Below are 25,152 nucleotides of genomic sequence, written 5' to 3'. Positions count from 1 at the left end.
TTCTTTTTTTTTTTCATTTATTTTTATTAGTTGGAGACTAATTACTTTACAATATTGAGGGTTTCTTAATTGGTGCTTTCTTCACTGTATCGTTTGACTCAACTTACCATCTCCATCTGCAGAAAGATTCTCTCTAATGGAGTTTTCCTTACTGTGAATAAATTAATGACTTGGGATTTATTAGCTCTTCAGTACAGGGGAACTTCCCATTAAACAAATACATTCATGGACCTTCAGGAATTTCCACGTGTTTAAATACACTTTTGGCCTTAAGTTGACTCAGTTGTCTCATCTGTAACGTGGGAACAACACCCATACAACTGGGCTGGCTGTCAAGGTTGGAGGACGATGTGTGTTAAATGTCAGAGCCTCGATCCACCCCAGGACCCAGGCAGGGTGGCAGACTGGGAGCTCTGACTAGACGAGGGCAAAGGGCCAGAAGGCAGCAGAACATCCCCCTTGCCCTGAAGTAGCTTGCAGTCTTGTCGGGGAGTTAAGTCTGCTTCTCTGTGAAGCTGGATGGGGAGGGGTTGAAAGGGAGCCAAGGAAGAATCAGCGAGACCTCTGTGCTTGTATTTTTAGCACGAGAATATGATGTTTGGTTGAAAGATGTTTATGTCTCAGAAATATGATTGCTTCCTGTGCTTAAACTTTCTTTCTTGACCCAGAAACTTTAATCTTTATAGTGTCAAAATAGGAAATATGCTTTTGTAGTCAGCAGTTTTGTATATATTTTATGTACTATGTACATTTACAAATTTAAGCCTTGGGATTTTTGCCATCATTATTGCTCTGGCTGTGTGAATCTTGTTGTCCAGGCCTGTAGGGAGAGCCTTGTCTCTGTATCTGCAAAGCAGAGCTGTCTTCTATACTTGGAATATACACTGCAGATGAGTACTTAATTAAAAGAAAATTCTGTTGCTGACTACTTTTTTTTTTTTTTTTTTGCTGCTGACCACTTTATAACTGGTCTCTAAGTAGTTGACATTTTTCTGCAAACTTCAATCATTTTCATAAAAAATTTACTTAGATTATAAAACTATGTGTAGTTTTGTTCTCTGCTAGTTGAAAAATACTAATATACCTGTATTGCTATGGTAGCTGATCTTTTTATTTTTTTTCCAACTGCTGAATGTCTTCCTGGTAAAATGCTGGCTGAATCTTTTGCTGATGTCCTTGCCATCAACTGGGAAAGGGCTTCTGTGTAGGGCTTCCCAGGTGGTTCAGATGGTAAAGAATCTGCCTACAATGTGGGAGACCTGGGTTTGATCCCTTGGTCGGGAAGATCCCCTGGAGAATGGAATGACTACCCACTCCTGTATTCTTGCCTGGAGAATTCCATGGACAGAGGAGATTGATGGGATACTGTCCATGGTGTCACAAAGGGTCAGACACGACTGAGCAACTTTTACCTTTTTCTTTCTGTGTTAGGACATTTCCCTACCCCACACAAATCATCTGGATAACATAATAGGAACTCTGCTATATTTAAATTTCCTGGTTCGTTTGTTTGATCTTGTTAATGAGAAGTACCTAAATCTCAAATGGACCACCAGGGCTGATGCTGAGAGTTGGAAAAGAGCTTCTCCTAATTAAAAGCCAAGCAAAACAAAACCTCATGGTGCTCCTACGCACTTGGTGTTTATTTCTCTTTTCTCTAGTAGGTTGCATTCCAGTAAACAAGACTCTTTTTTGTAAGGCTGCATCACATAATAAATCTCTCCATCTTAAGACATTATAAAGTATATGTGTGTATATATATATCTTTATATGTAGTTTAAAAATTGAAATAGTACTTTGAATACTTTCTCGCTCTTGATCACTGCTTCCTGAAAGCAGCTCCTTTCAACTCTTCTGCCTGTTTTGTGTGGGACTTGGGTCTGTGTGTGAGTGTGTGCGCACGTGTATGCTTACACCTCAATAGCTTGGTTTTCTGATTGGGAGGCTTTCTCAGAGAAAGTGACTTCCTGGTGTGCGAGGTGAAGCTTCATCTCCTGTATAACCCTCCTTACACACATTTCCTTCCATCCTCCCAACATAACTGTATTATAACTTATTTTCTCAACATTCGGTGTTTATGTTTTCATGACTGAATATCGTTCAGAGCCAAGCCTGTGCAAGGATCCTGTTTCTTCAGCAGTTCCAGTCTTTGTCTTCTCCGGAGTTGGCTGTGTTGGCGTGTGTGTCAGGCCCCCGCTTCCGACAGGGCCCCGGACCCCTCGCCTGCCTCGGGCCCGCCCTCCCGGTGGGCAGGTGCAGGAAGGGCTGGAGGTCCAGGGCCCTCCCGTCGTGACCGCCTCCCGCGGAGCCGGCAGGTGGGTGCTGCCCCTCCTGTCTGAGACAGCCGTGGGAACGTTCAGTTTAGAAAACCATGATTTTGACTCGGAAATTCTCTTGTAGTTGTCGTGGTTTCTGACATCCCTCCACCAAGGAGAGCTTCTGAGCACTTTCTGACTGTGTGATCCTCCTTTTTTCCCCCCTGCATTCATCTTTCAAAAGCATGACATCTTCCACTTCCTCTAACCATGCTTTTTGTACTTGCCGGTTACTCCTCTTGTATTTCTTCCTGTTGACCTGGTGAGTGGATTCTTGTGCTAGGGCTGCCATCACAGAGTGCCACAAATGATGAATTAAACCCAGAAACATGCTGTCTCAAAGTTCTGGAGGCCGTGGGTCCCAGGTCAAGGTGTCAGCAGGACTGGTTCCTCCAGGGCCGCCTCTCTCGGTTAGGTGCCAGCCTTGGCATTTCTTGTGGGTGAGCACTGTGATCTCCTCCTCAAGTTCTCGTGGCCTTCTCCCCGGGTGTGTGTCTGTGTGTGTCTCTTTGTCCAGGTCTCCCCCTTTCATAAGGGAGCCAGTCATTGGTTTAGGGCCCATCCTGACAACTGCATTTTAATTCAGTTAATCTCTGTAAACATCCTGCTTCCAGATAAGGTGGAGTTGTGACGTGTTGAGGGTTCGAACATCAACTTACCCTGGGTCATAGTTCAGCCCAGAAGAAGGAGTTTCAAGAGGGAATTTTGATCAAGTAACACCCTCTGTGTCAATAGCGTGTCCTGTTATTGTAACCTCTTAAAAGATGCTTTTAGTCACATCCGTCTTCACTGAAGAAAACCACTCTCAGAAAGCAGTTTTTCGATTGCAGTTGCAGATTTTTGTTCAGACTCTGTGACTGCTAACATTTCCACTGGTTTCCCGAATGTTTTATAACTTAGCATCTGAGTCACCTCATTTTCTTCTCCGGCCTTGATTCTGCAGTAATTTGAAGGTTGGCAAAATGCCTAAAGAAAGAGCAGCCGCAGAGTCCTGTGAGAGTGAATCGAAGTCTGTCCCTGTGTGTTAGGTGAGCGCGGTCCGCGGCTCCTGCGCTGTCTCCCGGGTGAGGCTTTAACCTGAAGTCACCCGCTCCATTCCTTCCTCCCTGTGCCCTTTGACCTCCTTCACAGCCGGTATCCCGGTCTAGCTTCGTCTTTTGCCTTTGCCTCTCTCTCCCCTTAGCCTTAGAGTGTAAGTGCTGTGCGGGCGGGTGCCTGGTCCGCAACGTTCACTGCTTGATCCCAGCTCAGAATCGGACATTGAACAGCAGGTCCAAGTAGATGCGGTCTTTAAACAGATCGATGTGGGAAGCAGGCTTTGTTTTCCAACATTACAAGCGCTGCTTCACTGACCCGCTGTTGCTGTTGGGAATCCTCTCTCTCCGTGAAGGAGCTCGTGTTCCCCGGGGCGGGGCGGGGAAGGAGGGGGCGCTGGCCACAGCTGCTCTCTCTGTCCACCCAGGGCCGGGAGAGGGATGGCCCCTCCTGACATGTCTGAAAACTCCCCCGGGGCCCCGGTAGGCACAGTGCACAGTCAAGCAGGACATGAAATTCAAGTCGTGTTTGCACTGGCCTAGTGGAAGGCTCTTCCAGGTTTCCCCGGGCCTTCTGCAGCTGCAGCCTGGGATGCCGGAGCTTGGTGGCTGCCTGGGAGTCCACGGCCCTGCCTCCCAGCCTCCTGATCGCCACATGCTGTCAGACGGACAGTCCCCAGGTGGTTCCAAAAAGAAGAGGAGGAAGTGGTGAATTTGTGCTTCCCGATCTGAAAGACTTCCCTCTGAGATACGGGGGCTGCATTCCTGAGAGTGAAACGCAGGGGAGCCTGCGGCTGTCTTTTCATGGGAGCTGAGGCCTTTTGGCCACAGTCATGACATCAGTTAACTAAGCTAATGGGTTGGTGCTTGTTTTTTTTTTTTTTTTCCTTGTTCGTTTAATTGTTGTGCTGCAAGTCATGAGGAAAACCCTCCTCTCCACCGCAGGAGTCACTGAAAGGTGATCGAGGCAGTGAGACAGGCTGGTCTAATTGTTTATGCGGCAGAAGTCAGGGTTGTGGCTCCGGAGCGCATCGCGGCTCTCTGAAACCAGGTGAGATCCATTCCCACACAAGGGCTCGGCATTCTGATGATGGCCAGGGCTGTAGCTTTGACCTCCCTAATACTCCTTTCAATTTAAGTTAGAGAAATACAAGCCTCAAAAATGAACTCTGCATACTTGTGAAGTGTTGCAACTGTCACCTCTCATGCAGTGGTTTGCAGTCGGCTTTGGCGTTCCTGGAAAATGTACGGAACTTGGTGCCTGTGCCAAGGTCTCTGTGAAGCCAGTCGTTCTGGGGGGTGTGTGTGTCTGTGTGTGTGTGTGTGAGAAACCTGCTGCATAGATATGTTATGTGCATACTGTGTGTGAGAAACTTGCTGCATAGATATGTACATACATACTGTGTGTGTGTGAAACTTGCTGCATAGATATGTACGTACATATTGTGTGTATGTGTAAAACTTGCATAGATATGTATGTACATAGAGTGTGTGTGAAATTTGCTGCATAGCTATGTACGTACATATTGTGTGTGTGTGTGTGTGAAACTTGTTGCATAGATATGTACATGCTTACTGTGTGAAACTAGCTACATAGATATGTATGTACATACTGTATGTGTGTGAAACTTGCTGCATAGATACGTACGTACATACTGTCCTGGGATGAGAGCAGCCCCCAATGCCCACCAAGGTGGGACTGGTGGATGGTGATCATTGGTGGACATTATTCATGATGAAAAACACTGGTGTTTAAGTAACAGAGGCATATATTATTAATAAGATCTAAAATTCACCCATAAGCTCTGATTACCTCAAGTTCTTAGTTTTGCACTGTTAGATGGCTGATAAGGAATCTGTTCACACTCCTAGAAACAGTGTCTGTGAAGGAATGAGCGGAAAAGCCCGTGCAGTCCAGGGGCAGTATCTGCATGTCAGCAACTCTGTCATTCTCACACATTTGGGAACACCCCATCCTTTTAAAATTGCTTTCAGTCTTGAAATACATCTCTTCATTTTCAATGGTGGAAGATTTTTACCCTTCAAGGTAGGTTAGGTTTATGGAAATAACCAGAAGTCATTCAGAGCAAACCTGGTGGATGAGGCAAGTGAGAGAAATGAATCACAGCTACTTTTGTACTGTTTAAGAGTTGTGACTGCATAGTAGTGATACTGGCTTTTATCGTGTGTAACACCTAAATTTAAAGAAGAAAAAAACTAACAACATGCTGGACAGTGGTACAAAAATAGGATTGGTTTGTTGTGTACCCCTCAGCAGTGATTAAGGTGAGCATTCACATTAAATAGTTAGGTCACGTGTCAGGGTGACTAAGCAGTTTTACACCAAAACTTGGAAGAAGGGAATACGTGGGGAAAATGTCTTCCCGTTGCTTGGGTAGGCCAGTCTAGGGTGGACGAGGGTGCAGGGCCGGGGGTGGGGGGTGCAGGTCTGTGAGTGGCTGGATCCAGCCTTCCTACCTGAAGACCTTTGCCTACACCTCTCGAGCTCTTCTGACCCAGGTCAGCCCTAATTTGACTCTTTGGGGCTGGAATCTCTGAGTTAAGACTCACATACTATTTGCACAAATAGGCTGAAGGGTAGACCTCACTTGGGTGGGCCTTACGGAGCAGGAAATGGTTTGGGAAGCTAAAATGAGAGCTTAGAAGAACCATTGACTGAAGTGGGAGTTAAGTCATAGGTCACTTGGGTACTTTCCTGTGTCCCTCAGTGAATAGGGGGCTCCTTGACAGCAGGGGTCCTAGCCTGATATCACCTGTTAGGCTCCTATGTGACCCAGGTCTTTTCAATACAGATCTCCCTCTACTTAAGAATAGGGTTACATCTTGATGGACTCATCCTAAGTTGAAAGCATCCTAAATCAAAAATATTTTTAATATATCCCTCGCCTGCCAAACATCACAGCCCAGCCTACCTTAAACGTGCTCAGAACACCTCCATTAGCCTGGAGTGGGGCAGGATCAACTGACAGAGCCTGTTGTGCCGTGAAGTGCTGCCTGTTTTCTGTGACGGGTTGCTGTCCTGAAAGTGAGGAACACAATGGTGGTCTGGGTGCAGGATGGCTGTAAGTGTATCGCGACTGGCTGGGAGCTGGGCTGCCTCTGCCCAGTGCACGAGAGAGGATCGTAGAGCTGGCAGATCCCTAGCCTGGGAAAAGATCAAAATTCAGAATGCGAAGTAAGGTTTCTGCTGAATGCGTATTGCTTTCGCACCATTATAAAGCTGAAAAGTCATAAGTTGAACCATTGTAAAGTTAAAAATTCACAAGCCAAACCATTATAAGTTGCGGACGGTCTGTACGTTGTTTCTTAATGAAGGAAGAAGACTAATACTTGTTAAGTAACTAGTAGTTTCCATGTGTTACCGTTGCTGAACCAAACTTGGGTCTGCTCACCCACACACAGTGAATCAATCTCCTGACACCAGGCTGTGGTGAAGGAAAGGGCAGTGTTTATTCAGGGCGCCAAGCAGGGAGTCCAGGGCAGCTCGTGCTCAAAACAGCTGAACTCCCCGTGGCTGTTGGTAAAGCATCTTTAAAGGCAAGGAGAGGGAGGGTGTCCCCACTGGTGCACGCTTCTCTGACTGGCTGATGGTGTGGTGACAGCATGAGTAACATTGTCAGCCCTTCCGCTCCAGGAGGTCTGGGGGCTGTCTGCTCATGGCCTCAGGTGGTTAATTTCTTCCATTTGGTGAAGGTTTCAGCATCTGTAAAACAAGTCAGGAAATGTGTTGAAACATCAGATGCTGCTATCTAGGCACTTCAGAGAGGCACTTCTAGGCAGCTCCCCTCCTGCACATGGGGAGGGGTCTGTCCCTGGAAGGCCCTACAGGGTCCTGCTCAGTTACATAGGACTCTGAATTCATTGAACTCTGGAAACAGTCCCCCCTGGTGGACACGGCTGTGATCCCGGCTCTGTGGAGGGAAGGGGTCGTGTGGGGCTCTGTTCAGACCGAAGCTCAGGATGGTTACGTGTCAGGGAACCTGGGAAGCAGTGGAACCATCATTTAAGACTGCCTAAATTCAGAGCCCAAGCTGTGTGCCTAACCAGAACCAGTGCATAAATACAGGGCCACATGCCATCTAGATAAACTGTGGCTCTCAACTGGAAGGATTTTGTTCCCAGGGGACATTCAGAAACGGAGACATGTTTGGTTGTCTTGGCTGGGGAGATGGCCACTGACATCATGTGGTGAGTTGGGAGTCGGTGGGGGGGTGGTGGGGACGGGTAAGAGATGCTGCTCCCTCCACACACTGGCGAGGTTTTCCTGCATCCCCAACGCTTTTCTGCTTGGTTTTTTGAAAATTGCCATCAATAAGTATGAGGTGGTATTTCTTTGTGGTTTTGTTTGCATTTCTTTAGTGATTAACTGTGTTAAGCATCTTTCATGTACTTAACTGGCCATTTGTGTATCTTCAGAGAAATACTTGTGCAGGTCTTTTGCTGATACTTTGATAGGGTTGCCTTTATGTTGGTGAGTTGTACAAAAGTTCTTTACATATTGTGGACCTGAAACTGTTACTAGATACCTGATTTGCAGGTATTTTCTCCCATTCTTTAGTTTGTCATTTCACTTTCTTGATAAGGTCCTTTGATACAGGGGGAAAAAGTTTTAAATTTTGATGGAATGCAATTTTTCTTTCTTTGCTCATGTTTTTGGTATGTTATCTCAGAATCATTGAGTTTCATGGCTTTACCTCCTATATTTAGGTCTTTGATCTGTTTTGAGCTAGTTATTCTGTAAGAAGTGTCTTAGACAATAGGTCTTCTGTATGTGTGAATTAGACACCTACAGTGTGGTTAGACAGACTTGCTCTGGAGTTGGGGCTGTCTCTACACCATGTGTTGGAGAGACTGTTCATTCCCCATTGAATAGAATTGGCATCCTTGTCAAAAACAATTGACCTTGGATGTATTTCTGGATGCTGGTTTCTGTTCTGTTGGTCTGTATGTCTATCTTTATGCCATCTTGTTTTGATTACTGTGACTTTATAACAAGATTTGGAATCACGCACGAACTTTGTTCTTCTTCTTCAAGGTTGTTTTGGCCTCTTGCAATTCTATGTCAATTTGAGGATAGACTTTCTATTTCAGCCAAAAAAAAAAGGTCTGTTGGGATTTTGATAGGATTGATTTGAATCTAAAGATGGCTTTGGGTTGTATTGACATCTCAGCAATATTAAATCTTTGTAGCCATGAACGTGAGGCTGTTTACTTTAGTCACTTTAAATTGTTTACTTACACTATTTACTTTAGTCACTTTAGATTTCTTTTAGCAATGTTTTGTGATTTTAAATATGCAAATATGCACCTCCTTGGCTAAATTTATTCCTAAATATCTTATTCTTTTAGATTTATTGTATTTGAGATTTTAAAAATACCTAGCACATCAAATTTGAATTCCAAATTGTGTTATGTCCTAGAAGTTACGATGGAGACATCTTGAAGTTTCAATAAGTGGGCTGGGGTTTGAACCTGGATTTGGCACTTAAAAAAATTAGCTCCCTCTGAGCCTCTATTTCTTCATCTGTAAAGTACAGGGATAAAGCAAATCTATCTACACAGAAGTTGTATAGATCAGAGATAATGCTTGCAAAGACTAGTTCCAGAGTGTAACTCAGAGTTAAATACTTAGAGAAAGAATGCTAGGTTGCCAGTATTGTGTTTTCTTGTATGGTTTCAGTGTAAATACTGGTGTATTACACAGTTTGTCATGAATGTTTAGCTTATATTACCTTTATTTGCTGATTTCTTTTCACATCCAGAATTTTTGTGATTAAAATATACATTAAAAGCATTAGTAAAATTAATTTGTTGCAAAGGGTAGTGATTTTTACACAAAGTAAATATCCTCTTCCTTAGAGAGCCTCATAAAGTGTGTTGAGTCTGTAAGAGAAATAGATTATAGCAAAACGTCAGGCTCATTTTTTGTTTCCGTAGTTGCTGTATACTTATACGAGGGGTATTTTTCTTCTGATGTCGCTGCTTTCAGATGCCTCTGTGCTTTCTTGGATCCTACCTGTGCCCAGACATTGCAGGGTTTAATTTTAGATATGTTAGTGTTTAACCTCTCAGTAGCAAAGCTGACACACGACTTTACCTTCAGTGAAGGGTGCAACTACTCCTGCCATCTTGGAATTGAGTTCTTCTGTATGTGTGTAATATAACTGGGTATCAGTACTGCAATTTCTAACTTTTTTTTTTTTTTAATTCATCTTAGGGGAGCTTTATATTGAAGGAGGCAGATCCAACCTCTGAAAGACAATAATCTCGGAATTCTGATTTTTAATTTTATTTTAAATTTCACTGGCTAAATCTGATAACAGACTTAAACGTAGCATTAGAATGTTCCAACTGAAAGTAAGTTCCTCAAGTTATTCTCATAGCAATGTGTTTTAAGTCTTGTTTGCCGTTCATTTCCCGAAGAACACAAACGAACCTGCATACGGGAAGAGATCCTGTGTGTTCTCATGGGGAGGCAGGGCTGATGGGAATGCAGTCAGGCTGAGAAACACAGAAGTTTGAAAGAGAAACAGAAAATGGGAGAGCAGACTGACCACAGAAACCAGGCGGGTTTTCCAGACTCCATTGGAAGCCCATTTGATCCTGCAGAGCATCTGCCCTGTGAGGTGACTCTGATCAGCACTCGTGAGGATTCTTTATTAAAATGATAATCCCAGCGGCTTGGGTGGTATTTTCTTTAAGCCTGCTAATACAATAGTAAGCAAGTTGTGAATTAAACACCAGCAGTACAGTTAAAAGCAGAGACTCTGGAGTCAGACAGGCCCTCATGTAGTTCCTGGCTTCTCCATGTAAGACGTGAGCAGGTTCTGGTTCTTGGTGACAGTTTGTCCTCCATGCACTTGTCTCTTGAAATCCTAGTGTACTTACTATTTGTATGAATTTTACGTGTGATAGAATTTTTACTTTCCTCCCAAGAAACTGCATATCCAGGTGATTATTGCTGAGTTCCTGGCTTCTGAGTACTTACTCAGCGCCACGGTTGCAGCTCATTTCTCTAGCTGGGAGACTGCAGGAAGGAGAGTACCAGCTAATCACCAATACTTTTTAAAGCAAAGAAGATTGTAAGCAATTTTTTGAAGGAGGTGAAACCGCAGCAATGAAAATAATTAAAACAACTGTCCCCAGTTTTTCTCAAGTGGTCCAGAAGATCTTCAGTAAGAAACGTTGTACAGAACCAGAGGAACGTGAACCTGACTGACACGGGCCCCTACAGGATACTGATCACAATTTGTGACCTCTTCTCTTGTTCTTCTCCGGGTTGTGTTAACGATACCATCGGGCCTTGCTCATCGTTAGTTTCCCCAGCGAGCTCTAAGCCATCCCATGCTCCCTGGAGCAGCATGGAGACGCCCAGCCTGCGCCCCGCTCCCCACCCCCAGCGGCACCTGCTGGGATGCGCTGTGGGCTCCTGCCAGCTGTCAGGCTATAGCAGAGAATTGGTTACTCAAAGGTTAAAGAACCACACTTTTTAAATTATGTACAATGTTTTGAATTTGATAATATGACTTTCAACAGGGATTTCTAGAGTGTGAGTGAAATGGGGAGACATAGTCCTCATACAGAAGCTTGCTTATTATTCTTAGGGATTTGCCCCTGCATGTCACCATGGGGGCAGGACCATTGCAAACTACTATCCATAGGGTGAAAGGGGGGACTGGAAAGACAAACATTGAACAGGAACAGTTGCAAGTAGCAGGACACAGACACATACCTGCAAGTGAGGCAGCTGCCCTGGGCTTTCCCATTTGGCTATATTTTCATGAAAGTGTCATCAGGATGTGGGACGCAAGTGAAGCCATGGTTCTTCTGATCTTTCGTTGGGCTGTTTAAGCTTTACTCTTAACGGTCACACACTTGACTCCTGCAGACAAGTAGTATTCTGGTTTCAAAGCATTGGGTGAGTTTGACTTAGAAACATTAGTGTCAGAGTATTAGAGCTCAGAGGTGGTTTAGTCCCAAATTCCTTAAACTGGGATGTTCACTGAGGACATTCTAGACCATTTGTTCAGTAACTATGGTTCCTTAACCCCTGAAATTGGTAGAAGAAAACTTTGACCAGTTGTCCATTTAATTTTTTTTTTTAAAGGCTGTTTCAAAGTAGACTATAAAAATGTTGAATTTTAAATGTAAGATGTACGTTATCAAGATTATTGTTGGGAGAGTCGATTTAAGCTGGGTGTTCGGCCCTCAGGAGACCTTTCTGTTTTTTCTCCTCTGTTCCTGAAAATACCAGCTTATGTTTGATTATTCATTCATTCACAGCTCAGGTGAAAACTGCCACTAGCTAATGCTGTTTAGAGTTTGGCAGTTGGGTGTGTGAGGACACAATGAAACACTGGAAATTGAGTAGACTGGATGGCCATTCTCCAATGAATGGCTGAACTAGGAAAGTTTGGAAAACCTCATAGTATCAAGATTTTCTCCTGTCTTTGAAGAAAGTGTTATCAGTCCCTTTTGGATTGTTTTCATAGGCAAATGTTAATTATAAGTAATTCCAAATATGGAAAGAAAAATGTCTTATGCATTAGTGTAGTCTGTGGTCCTTTCATGTTTCAATCTGCCATGAGGGGCCTTGAAAATGCAGCAGTGCACCTGAGTTAATTCCTTCAGGTGGGGTAATTATGGTGGAAATCATGAATTGTTTGTAACTGAGGCTTAAAAAAATATTTTCATCATACATTTATACTAATGAAAACTTCTAAAAAAGTTTTCTCACCTCTTTATTGGTTTGTTGTTTAATTGCTTAGTGGTGTCCAACTCTTTGTGATCTCATGGACTGTAGCCCACCAGGCCCCTCTGTCCATGGGATTTTCCAGGCAAGAATACTGGAGTGGTTGCCATTTCCTTCTCCAGGGGATCTTCCCCACCCAGGGATTGAACCCACATCTCCTGCATTGGGAGACAGATTCTTTACCACTGAGCCACCAGGGAAGCCCTCTTCATTAGTAATTCAGTATGTTGCTATTCCACATTATGGCCACTTGGGGGAGTAGTTTGTGTATCAATATTTTCATGTTTGCGTTAAAAACAGACTATAACTTGTGGCATAAAGATATTTCTGTTTAACCAATTAGCAAATTTCATGTTAGGAAATTTTAAATTCTTATACTTTGTTAAGTAATTTATACCTGCTCCCATACTTATATGGAATTAGTAGTGGAAAAAAATAAAGAAGGTATATATTTTACATGCGTCATCAGCTATGGAATCTGAATAAGATTCTGACTCTCCTGACCAGCATTTTAGTTTTATGTCCCTATGCTAGATTTCAAGAAGTTGTTTTTTTCTTGAAAGATTTAAGTCTTAGGAAAAAAAGACCTCCAACTGCCCCCTGCCTTTTTTTAAGCTTATTGAAGATGCTAGGTAATAATAAAAAGTAGTTTTTCTCGATGCTCAACCATTTATTCTTATCTTAGCCTGTAGAGAAAAGTCAGTAGTATTTTTCTTTGAAAACAGTCATAGAGGTGATTAAGAATGGTTGGTTGTGATTTCCAACTTTTTATTGACTCAAGTCTGAAAAGCGCCACCACCGAGTCAGGGAAGTGTCGGGTCCCAGCCTGGGGTCAGGGGCAGCAGACGTGTGCGCCCTGTTGGGGGTCGGTGTTGGGAGGTTGAGTTCACCTTCCGTCTGATGGTCTCTGCTCCTTGAGTCAGAGCCTCTGTGAGTCATGGGTCCAGACCTCACGGTGACGACAGCAGCCAGGCTCCCTGGAAGCCCGGGTGGCTGGCCTGGGGCTGGCTCGTTGTGTAAGAGGCGATGACATCAAGGCTGTGGACAGCCTCTGCCCACCTGTCTCAGGCCGCCTTCCCTGTCTCTCTGTGACCCTTCCCCCAGCACTTCTGCCCGGGGCCTCAACCTGGCATCACAAACCAAAGCACCGACCAGAAATCAGTGCCGACCGAGCGGTAGCCTTGGGCAAATTGCCTAACTTCTCTGGGCCTCAGTTTGCTCACCTGTAAAATGGATCAGGTTTTTCCACCAGCGTGTTTTCTTGTCTTTTCCAGCTTGATCGCTCTGCTTTCCTCTCTTCCCCTCCTCATCTTCCTCGTGGCTTCTCTGGACCCTCCTTTCTCATCTCTCCTCACTTCTCTGCTCCTGACCTCCCACTTCTCCTGTTTTTTCCCAAGGGCGGCACCCCAGGGTGGGTTCATTCTTACCATCTGATGTTGAGGATCCGGGCCTGCCAGCAGTATGTGGAGGAAGGAAGAGGCTTACATTTTTATGCATTGTGTAACAGACTCCTAAAATCACTTCTCTTTTCCAGTGGTGGGGGCTTTGTGTACATGAAGTGTATGGACTTGGATCAAAAGCTCCTGGGCCTGCACATGAATGTCTGGTGGGCTCGGCAGCAGGCAGTGCGACATGTTGAATACAGGATACATTTTCCTATTTCTAATTTTGGTGAAATTTTAAAATTTTGCCATTTAACATTTTTGTTTGTGTATCTTGGCGGGTCTGTTGCTGTAGTAAACATTACCAACACTACCCCCCTTGGTCAAACATTTGGAAATTTTGTGTTTGATGTTTAGAGATAGAGAAAATTTGAGTAACATGAACATTATTAAATACCTGAGGATCAGTTCGTATGATGAGAACTCTTGTCACCTTCAGCTTTTCATTATGGATTCCTTTCTGCCCTGTTCTCAAGGTTGTCTCAGGATCCCAAAGTTGTGCTCCAGTAGAAATATTAATATAATGGGAACCACATGTGGCATTTCATAATTTCTAGTAACATTAAAAGGTAAAAAGAGAAACATAGGTAAAATTAATTTTAAAATATATCTTATTTAACTCAGTATATACAGAGCATTTTCATGTCAGTAAGTAACCTGATATAAACCTTACTTCACATTCTGCTTTTCTTCTGTGTGTTTTATGCTCACAGCACGTCTCAGTTGGCACTGGCCACACTTGTAAACATATCCATGTGGATAACGCCTGTTTGTAACAGACACCACAGTCCTGTACACTGGCTTGCCAAATATGGTATATTTCAATTTAAAAATTAATGTGTCTTGTCTGTGTGTAAGTGTGTTTTAGGTTTTTAGAAAAATTCACTTGAAGTTTCTATATACTGACTTACTAAGAGCCGAAAGGAAAATGCCATGATGTTTGAACTGTCCTACTCTTGAAGTTAAATTGCTACTATTATATTATTATTGTGTGTGTGCTATTGCATTAATATAACTAATGCTACATTAGCGTACAGTAACGTTATAATTTGTTCATTATTTACAGTGCTGAGTAGGCTAGCTCCCATTCAGAACTGTGAAAATATACTGGGTCATTCCAGTATGACAGAGTAAAACATTTCAGTGACTGAGTTCTAAAGACTGTCTTTGTTGCTTAGAAAACAGGTGAACTGTTTCCCCTTGCATGATTAATTTATTGAAGATGACTTTTCTGTATGTGTGGTTACTTTTATTTCTAAAAGTGAGGATGTGATTGATCTGGGGAATCATTAACTCAATCCGTGTCCTGTGTGATGGAAGGGCAGTGAGGCCCCTGTGCCCGGGCAGGACTTGGTACCTATCAGTGTAAACACCCGGCGCAGCCCGCCCCGTGCCCCTGCTTATCTCCTCCAGAGGGATGGGGTTGAGGCGTTTTCAGCAAATCTCACTGGTAAAGTCATGCCTGTATTGCCTTTTTTTTTTTTTTTAAGAACCATTTCCTTTCAGTTTTAACCATATTACTGTGTCGGCAAACAGTTTGCCCTGTTTGTCAGCAGAACAGCTTTCTGTTTTGATAACTTATAAGCGTGGCTTCATCTCTGAAAAAAGACGTGCTGCTGCTGAACTAGTTCAGTTTTAAGATGTTTTACTTAGATGAAGACAGTGAAGATGAGGAGGAGAAGGTTCCTGAAGGTGTTTACCATGGAAAGGCCCCTGCTGGCATCCTGGTGAGTGACATCCACCAGCACACCGCGCCCCCCCGCACCCCAACCTGGAACCTGTTGCAAGAAGGGGGCGGGACAGGGCGCCCCCCCAGGGAAAGCAGTGATGCCTTTCTTTGGAGGATGTAGCGTCAGAATGAATCTCATACTAAGAATTTGAACTGAGTTGTAGTCAACAGAAATCTTTGCCTGCTTGCTCTCCGGCCCTCACTCTACACCATCTTTCTACCCTTCTCTATTTATTATTGAACGAATAACTTTATGCCTAGAAAAAAATGAAACTGCTGCTGTAAACTGGGAATTTTTCTGAAACTAGGTTTCACATGCAATGTATCTGGTTGCACATTCTCTTTGCATCTATGTAGTAGTTGAGGAATAAAAATCATTGAAGAGTTTTACGCTTTGTTTTCCACTCTGTCTTTCAGACTTTAGCCATAAATGTCATCTTTTTCTATGGATTTGTTTGTCTTGTAGTTTTTTTTGGTCCTAGACAAATTTGTTTTGAAAACATGTTCTAAAACTGGCATCTTATTTTATCTATGACAGAGAGGAGCAACAGGAGTCTTTTTTTTCTTCTTTGATTGCAAGCAAAAAGTTCCTAATATTGAAATATGTGGGGGAAATGTAAACTGTGTGAGTTTTATCATCTAAAATTTCCTCTCTTCTTACAATATGTAAAATAAGACAGGTCACATAAAGTGTAAGTTTTAGAAGTCTGCATTAAGGAAACAGATGAATTAAGGACAACATAATTTACCTATGGAACCTCTTGCTGTAAAAATAATCTGAAGTAAATTCGATGAGGTAAAGGTGGTATTTAGAATATTGAGGGTGTACATTTTTATGAAAACATGTAAAATAAAAATTACAGTTTCTAAAATCCACGGCTTGTAATAAGACTGATTTTAAAGTTGTACTGATTTTTGTCACCTTTAAAATGTTGCGATTTTGTGTGCTTTTTGCTTGTGGATCTGTTGGTCGATGTGTACTCACTGTGGGGTCTCTGCAACTGATGGGGCGGGACGTGGTCTGACTGGGAATGGAAGTCCAGCCTCGGAGAGAGGTCATTTACTTGTGAAATTTCAATTTAATGAATTCCATGGACAGAGGAGCTTGATGGCCTACAGTCCACGGGGTCGCAGAGTCGGACACGACTGAGCGACTAACACACACATGAGTGTATACGGATTCCTGTACGTCTGCTGTTAAGGTCGGAGGGAGAACGGTGAACATGCTGACGATGATTTAATTTAGTAAGAGTTCTTTCAACAAGGAGCGCCTCACGCGCCCGCCTCTTCTCACAGGAAGTAGTTCCGGCGCTTCCGGCTGCCGCGTCTCCCAGAACGCGGGAGGTGGGTGTTGGGACTTCCCTGATGAAAGTTTTTTTCCGTGTTAATGCTGGAACATTGAAGTCCCGGAAGTCACCTCCCGGCCCCAAGAGAAACTTGAGTTTTCTGAGTGGCTCGTGTTGGGGACACGGGATTTGCTATCTGCTTGTTGAGCTGCATGGATTGTGTAGGAGACTTTGGAACCTGGGTGTCGGGGGCGAGGGCCAGGGAGACTCTCAGTCAGGGTCCAGGCCCTCAGTGACCCCGACGCTCCTCCTTCCGGGCACACCTCCTCTTGGAGGGTGAAAGTCTCCATCATAAAGGAGATTACTTTAAATGTTTGGAATGTGGATGTAAAAATGTCATAATTTAAAAAACCATGAAGAAACGTCTGTGCTTTGTTAGAAATTGGGAAATTTTTTTAAAATCTCATATTTCTAGATTTTTAAACAGATGAAGCTATTTTCCTTTATTTGGTGTGGGAAAGGCCAAGATGTTTCATATTCAAATAACCTTGAAGTTCCAAAATTATATGCTAGCCTTTTTTTCCCCCACTTATTTTAAATTACTTTGATTTGCATCTTTTAAATTAGGGCAGAATGTACTCCCAAGTGGTGCTAGTGGTAAAGAGGAGCCATAAGAGATGTCTGGGTCAGGAAGGTCCCCTGGAGGAGGTCACAGCAACCCACTCCAGTATTCTTGCCTGGAGACTCCCATGGACAGAAGAGCTTGGCAGGATACAGTCCGTGGGGTCTAAAAGAGTCAGACACAACTGAACTGACTTACCACACAAGCATGTACTACAAGAGTTCTTAGCCAAACTTGTAATCCTAAGAAATGCTTCTAGAACAGTCCTGTGGGTTAGAGCTGGAAGGGGCTGTGGGCGGCATTTGGCCATTCTTACTAGAAATGAAAGCTCGACAGAGGTTCTGAGACCTGCTCGGGGAAGAAGGAAGTTCCCCTCGGGGCAGTGCAGCCCTTTCCTGGCTCCTCTGTGGTCTTTATCAAAGGGCCCGGTTGAGTCCAAAAAGCTTTTCAGAAAGAATTTTGTATGTTTATATTATTTACAGTAAGGTGCAGTAACATAAACAAGCGGCAACTTAAAGAGAGGTGGGAGACAGCAAGTCACCCTGTAGGCGGGGCTTGTACTTTGCGTGAGTTGGGTGAAGAAGAGACAGCACCACCTCCCCCTTACATGTGACATCACTCCTGGCTGCCCAGAATCCTGGAACCACCCTGCTGAATGGGGCCAAAACCAAACACTGCACTTGGGGTAGGGGGGAGGACCGTGGTCACAGCACTAATTAAATAATTAGTTGAGTAGAATTTTTTCCCTCACAGAAATGTGATGTTACTAGTTATGGAGTTTGGGGGAGCACGCTACCCAAGAATTTTTGTTTCAACGACTTGATTGCCTCAATCCTGACACAGATGAGCTCAGGAATTTAGGGGCGAGGTAGCTCTTAGAGGCTGTGGCCAGAAGTACGTGTAGGCTGTTTGAAGGTTATTTATTATCTATTTTTGTATTTATGCCCCCATCTGTTTTTCAATAGGAGAGGCTTGGAGGTGACTCACAGGTACTGTTGTCCAGTGCATGACTGAACCCCTAACTTAACAACAATCCTCTTCATTCAGCAAATATTTACGGTGCCACACTGAATCCTCTAGGTGCTCACAAGTTTGTTCACCGTTACTAATGTGTCTGAATTGTTTGCTGCTCTGAGTTTGCAAGTAACACAGCTAGACAGATTTCCTCCAGATGGTCACCTCATTTGGTTTGCCTGATGCTCGGTCCTGTGAGCCGGTCTGTTCTCCCCATCAGCCTGGGTGAGCCCAGGACTGCAGGTCTGGTCCGAATCCCATCACCTATCTCAGCCAGGTGTTGGGCCAGTCTAGAGGGATGGGACACAGCTCCCTGAAGGGATCTGAATAAAAACCTTAGCTTTCTCGGCAAAATGCTTATCTTTGTCTATAGTTTGTGTTTTATACTCACATCTTAGGTAGTACACATTGAAAACCCAGCCTGTTCTACCAAAGAAAATATTAGACCCATATTCTAGTCATTCTTGCATACATTATCTCATTGAAAGTAGGGAAATTTTTTGTTGTTGATGCTGTTTTGCTGCTTGTTCTAAACATATATATTTCCTTTTTTTTTTTCCTCTCTCTTCTTTGAAGCCTGTTGCGTAACCTAGAAGCATTGTCCGAGGCTCTTGCTTTCTTTAACTTAGGACATTTGTCTCAGTTGCTCTCTTGTGTCTGACTGCGGCCCCATGGGCTGTAGCCTGCAAGGCTCCTCTGTCCATGGGATTTTCCAGGCAAAAATGCTAGAGTGGGTTACCATGCCCTCCTCCAGGGGATCTTCCCGACCCTAGGATTGAATTGGCATCTCCTGTGTCTCCTGCATTGACAGGTGGATTCTTTACCAGTGCACCATCTGGGAAGCCCCAAATTTAGGACACTTAGGGAAGGTATTTTTCAATACCTTAGGAATTGGGTGGACATGTTGTTGGATGTCAGTTCAAGTGTGTGATGACATCACCCTAGCATTCAATGTGCCCTCAGTGTAGTGTCTTGGCTGCAGCCCCATCTGTGTAGAAAAGACCTTCATCAGAAACGTGCCTGAAGCGGCCCCTGGGAGAGCCGGAGGGTAGGAGTGGGAGACTGTATTGTCTCTGGTGTCGCTCACTCTCTGGAACTCATCTGAACTCTGTGATCTGCAAGTAGCCAGACTGAGTTCAGGCGGGTCAAGGGTGCAGGGGCTGAGATTGTAAAAAGCCCTTTGTCATCTTTCTTTCATGTTCCAAGAAAGAATGAAGGCATGACCACGACAGACAGTCTGAAGGCTGAGATTATGTTAGGAAAGTCATTCCTTCAGGGACACGAGGCAGGACTGATGCCCCCCTGGGTGTGTCCCTCCCCGGGCTCTGACTCCCCTGCTTGCGGCCGTCAGACACAGCTTGGCAAGCTGCCGTTTAGCTCACTTGTCCCCGTCGCCCAGGGCGGTCTGGCCACCAGGATTCTTCAGGGCTCCTTGGTGATTCCGAGTCTGATGGCCATCAGAACCCCCGCGGAGCCCTAAGTGTGGAATACAGATTTCCCAGAAAGACAGAATCAGAATTGAGGGGGCAGTGGAGCCCAGGAGTTGTTTTGTGTTCAAAACTACAGACTTGAGTCAAGTTTTCCCGCTGAAGGTCTTTTCTGGTGGAGGATCCAGCTCAGAGTCGGGTTCGGTTGTCACGTCTGTCGTTTTTCCAGTCACCGTCGCCGTTAGTCTCTCCTTTCCTGACCTTAGCTCCTGCGGGGAGTACTGATCAGGGACTTTGTGGAGCACCCTCAGTCGGGGTGGTCTGGTGGTGTCTCCTCATTGGGTGGAGCGCTTGTGTTTTGGCAGAGAGCACAGCCCTCATACGAGGTCCCTGGTGTTGGTGGTTTGGTTCCTGTCGAGTTTCCCCACTTCATTGAGGTCCCTACTTCATGAAGGTGGCGTCTGCCAGGCTTCTCTGCTGTTAAGTTACTGTTTCCTTTGGTGATGAGTATGAATCATGAGGAGGATAGTTTGAGAGCATGTGGACACCTTGTTTCATGTCCATTGTCTCCGTGGGGACTGTGATGTGCTCGTGATGGTCTTTTATTCCCCTCATTCTCTATTTCTTCATTGGAATTCCTCTTTAAGAGAAATCTGTTCCTCCTTCCTACTTTTGACTTAACATCAGTGTGGCCCCGAGAATACTCTGCAGGTTATAACCCGTCAGATTTTGTTTCTCAGGTTGTTGTGGGTGCTTTTCCGCTTTGGCTCCTGTGTTCCCTTAACACACCCCTACGGCTGTGATTTTGAGCCCACAATTCCTACTTTCTGGCACCATGAGATGCCCTGACCCTGGACCTTGTACTGAAGGGCGGTATTTAGCAACCAGGACCTGGGCTCTCGTTTGCTTATTGCTTCTCATGTCCTTCGTTCTGGATCACAGAAAGAGCGAGGATGTTAAACACGTGTTCTGGCCCAGGCATAATCATGTCTATATTTGTGCCTCTGTCCATGGAGACTTCCGATGCCTGTCCAAGGGTTGGTGTTAGCCTTCTTTCTAGTAAACTGTATTTTTAGAAGCCTCCCATGTGTAATGATGACTCAGACTCCAGGATATGAATCTGTGGGCATGTATGGACCCGAAGGCTCTTGTGGCTTCAAGTACTTGCCACTGATAGACGGTCTTCAGTTGCGTAAATCGTCATTTCCCATCCTGGCTTAGTCGTCACTTCTTACTCTGAAAAGAGTTTTTATGCCACTCTTAGCCCTTGTAACTAAGGGATCTCAATCTCCTAGGAGTGGACATCCCAGGTTCTTGTAGTGGAGTAGAAATAGGTCTGGCTTCACGGCTCGTGTTCTTAACAGAACTTTATCCGAGAACCTGAGCACACCTGAGGGAAATGTCTGGTGGCCTGAGTGTATGTTAATAAACATACAGACCACGCAAACAAATGAGAGTTGCCCTAAATTTCACTAAAGCCAGATTTGTCCTAATCCTTGGTTTTCTTTTTGGTAAGGCACTCTGCATTCTTTTTCTAAAGTGCAGCTTGCTTTCTAAAGCAGGTATTGTCTCTGTCAGACTTCATGAAGATAAACCCTTCGGGGAGGGGTTGTTTGGGTTGAGGATGTTTGGGTTGAGGATGTTTGGGTTGTGGACTTCAGGCCTCCACGTGCTTGTCAGGTTAGTAGCTGTGAAATCAGTTAAGTGGTTGCAGTGAGTGACCTTCAAATCTCGCTGGGGTTGTTCATCTGCCTTGTTTCCCCCTGAACTTAACCAGGTACCGTGTGATGCAAGTGGAGTGCCTTTCAACTCGGATATTAATGCATTGGGACACGTTGAAAATTTGAACTTGCTTTATCTGCGATATTAAGGTTCTGTGAAGCCATGAAAGGAAGACGAATTAAGTTTAACATGTCTTTCGATAGACCTCCAAACTCCAATAATATGTTCATTTGTTCCCATCTCACAGCTGTAATTGCATCTGCAGAAGATTCCTGATGTCACTTTCTGTCTTCTAGGTCTGTGAGTAAAGAACTTCAGATAGTCAGGTGTTTGAAAGGAAATTGTGTCCTGCCAACATCTGAACTAAAGTGATGGTTATCGCTGAGATTGCCGCATATGGTTTATAAAGAAACTTGCTAAGGTTGTGTGAAAGCGAGCCAGACAGTTTTCCTGCTTCATTTTCAGTTGCTTATAGTTATCAGTGATGACCACCAAAACAGGTTAGCCACAAAGTTTTTTCCTTAGCTAGGAAATTTTAGGGTGAGTACATGTTCCTTAAATGTAGATTTATGATCATAATGTAATCAAATCTTTAAGGCCACTTCTAATAAAAAGCTTTAGCATTTTTCACATAGCATGGACAGAACTTCTCAAAGCAGTTGTGAAGTTCCTCCTTGTGCATAGCCCTGAACATTACGTACACTTGGCATTGCTGTGCTTGGGAGCTTGTGGCCCCAGGATACAGGAGCCTGGGCACCTGAGGCAGACAAACCTGAGCTGTCGTCTGTGCTCACTGTGTCATGGTTTGACATCAGGTACATTGCGTATTTTTTTCTGAGCCCCATGTCTTGCTAGTAGAACGCATGTAACACTACCTGACCTCCCCGTGAGAGTTCAGTGAGAGGAGGTGTGTTAAGTGGCGATTGGAAGGGTAAATGTCAGTGTGCCTCCCCTTCACCTGATCGCTTCCCCACGGCCAGCATGAGGAAGAACGCTGAACTGTAGCTTATGTTATGTGTGGTTTCTTAAGGGTGTGCATAGTTCAGAACGTTAGGTCACGAACAAATAAAGAATTTGAATTTTTACCAGTGTAAGTGAATCTAAGTAACTCATACATGTGGATGAAAACCCTAACTCATTAAACAGTTAAATTATCACCACTTTGTAAAATGATTTTTGGAGGGATTTATTTTATTAGCAGACTCCCCTTGGTGCACCGAAGGTATCTTTGAAACAATACCACTCCTAAGTATTTACCCAAGGGAAGCGAAATTATGTTCACACCAAAACCTGTTCACAGTTCTAGTAGTTTCATTTGTTTGTAGTCTCCCCAAACTGGAAACAACGCAGAGTTTCTCGACTGCTGGATGGATAAACAAACTTTAAGACATCCACACAGCGGGATACTACGCAACAACAGCAAGGAATAAACTGCTGACCCCTGCAAGAATATTAGGCAGTCTCAATACATGATGCTGAGTGGAGAAAGCTGTAGTCCGAAGGGCATGTACTCAGTGGCTCCAGCGATAAAACATTCTGGAAAAGCCAAGATAATAGGGACAGAGAACAGGTCAGTGGTTGGCTTGGGGTGGGGTTAAAGGATGGGATGCGAAAGAGCATGGGGGCATTTGAGGCAGCAGTGTAGTTCTGTCTTGATTTTCTTGATTGTAGTGACTTCTTCGTGGTTGCATGTTTAAAATTGTATACTCTGAAAGGGTTAATTTTACTCCTTGCAAAGTGCACCTTTTTAAATCTATTTTGAATAGTTCAAAGTACAGCTATATTTCATAGCAGAGTTGGCATACACATTTAGCTGTTTTTCATGTATTGATAGGTATAACCATTATACAAGGGTTGACTGATACCTTTCATGATTAATTGTAAACAGAATCTTAAACTCAGCACATATCTTAATGATTTTACTTCCACACTTCTCTCTCAACTCTGGTGACATTCTGATCTCTCACCTCAGGTACAGGTAGATGAGAGCTGGCCATGTTTTACCTGTGACAGGAAGAGAGAACTAGTTGCCAGAAAGCTTGGTTGGTTTGAGGAGTAAAGGGGAAAGTGGTGAGGAGAGATGCAGGAATGAGAGCCGTCAGTTTCTAGAGCTCCTGGTTTGAAGCAGATGTGGTCAGGGGGAGGTGTGAAGGTTGAGGAGAGCCCTCGGGGCCTCCTTGTCCGCAAGAGCTGCTTGCCGCTGATTTTGTTACGTGGAGTCTAAGGGTGGGTGTCAGGTTGAGCTTGTACTTCCCCTTGTGTGCGCAGTCGCTCAGTGGTATTTGCCTCTCTGCGACCCCAGGGACTGGGGAGCCCCCCAGAGAGCCCGCCAGGCTTCTCTGTCCATGGGGTTCTCCAGGCAAGAACGCCGGGGTAGGTTGCCACTTCCTTCTGCAGCAGATCTTAGCTCCCCTTGCTCTGTTGGCAGTTCTCTTGAAGGAAATGAATGCCCCGGGTACGTTGCCGAGCCTCAGGAAAATGAAACTTCTGTGACCAGCCGTTCACCGTGACGGCTGCACCTTGTGGTGTTGGGCGCTTTCCCGGAAATGGCCTGTCTGGTAGAAAACGACGAGCTAAGTGTGTCCTTTGTCACCTGCTTTCTGGGACCGTCTTGCCCAGTACCTAACTTCCCCCCAGGCTGTGGGCTGGGTGCTCTGCACCGGGACCTGCAGATCTGCACGGATGCGCTTTGTTCTCATGGGGTTATTTTTAGGTTCACCCGTAGGAGGCGGGTGTCATTAACTGTAACCCACACAGACTAGATCTATGCAGTCGTTTTCTCTGAGATCTTCAGCAGCATCGAGAGAAAAGCGTTGATATCTAAATATCTGAGCATGGCTTGTGGAAGGATGGATTGGCCTCCACTGTTGGCATTTTTGAAGAATATATGCATGTGTTAAATACATACAAAGTTACAAATACAGTGCCTTCCCTGCCTCTTTGGTTTCTCTGGTTAGTTGCAGTGGAGTGTGCTCCTCCTCCCTTCCCATGTTGTTCTGGTCCCCAGGCCTCACCATCGTCCATCTGTTACTCCATCCATTCCTTGACCCAGAAACACTTCTTAGTGACCTCCTTCCCTGAGCCACCGTGCCACGCTCTGGGGCAGTGGTGAAGTGGTAGCACTTCTCTTGGTCGGAGCTGAGGCTCTGAAGGTGGTCTGGACAGTGAGCTCTCGTGGGCAGGGCTCGCCGGCTGTGAGCGGAAGGGCAGCTGCCCGGGGCCCACCTGGCCTCACGCCGCCTCCTGCCTGACCATTCTCATCCAGCTCTTTGTTTCTTCTTTTCCACTGTGCTCTGGGGGTTCACATTCTGTTGTGGACAGGCTTTATTTGTCCCCATCTCCTTCTCATCCAAGAAGCCTAAAACATCCTTGCTCCTCAAATAAAATATTAGATCAACAGTCAGAGTAGTTGATGGATTGAGAAGGAAACTGGTGTTGGATTTTGAAAGGTTGCCTTGAAAGTTCCTGGGCTGCTGCTGAGGGTCGAGGGTGGGGAAGTGATGGGTTTTGAAGATAAAATAGAGGACACCTTCAGTTGTCCCTGTGAAGGACTGGCGCAAACAGTTGATAGAACGTAGGCCTCCCCTCAGGAAAGAGCATTATTGCAATGGTGGCAAAGTGTCTTCCCCCTTTTGAACCTCACTCAGGCCAAGATAATCTTCATCTACTTTGTAGATAGTGAGTGTGGTGAGTTCATAGAGAAGTGAGCCCAGTGAGCAGAAATCTGTGCTTCCAAACTTCCTGAAAGAAAGTGTGTTGTGACAGGTTCAAAACCTCGATTTATCAAC

At 44.6% G+C, this 25,152-nt stretch overlaps 1 protein-coding gene across 3 annotated transcripts in view; it reads left to right on the top strand.

Moving 5' to 3' along the window:
* The window catches only part of LPIN2 (lipin 2), a 75,998-nt gene that overhangs the window by 7,889 nt on the left and 42,957 nt on the right, over positions 1-25,152 (top strand). The window contains exon 2 of one of the 3 annotated variants that reach the window (XM_065932519.1): positions 4,295-4,400. The exons of the other annotated variants lie outside the window; for them this stretch is intronic. The gene's annotated coding sequence lies outside the window, so the exon portion shown is untranslated. The remainder of the gene's footprint in view (positions 1-4,294; positions 4,401-25,152) is intronic. 3 annotated transcript variants of the gene reach the window in all.

Source organism: Muntiacus reevesi, chromosome 4, assembly GCF_963930625.1.
Source record: "Muntiacus reevesi chromosome 4, mMunRee1.1, whole genome shotgun sequence".
Classification (NCBI taxonomy): domain Eukaryota; kingdom Metazoa; phylum Chordata; class Mammalia; order Artiodactyla; family Cervidae; genus Muntiacus; species Muntiacus reevesi.
This window is presented reverse-complemented; position numbering and strand designations above follow the sequence as displayed.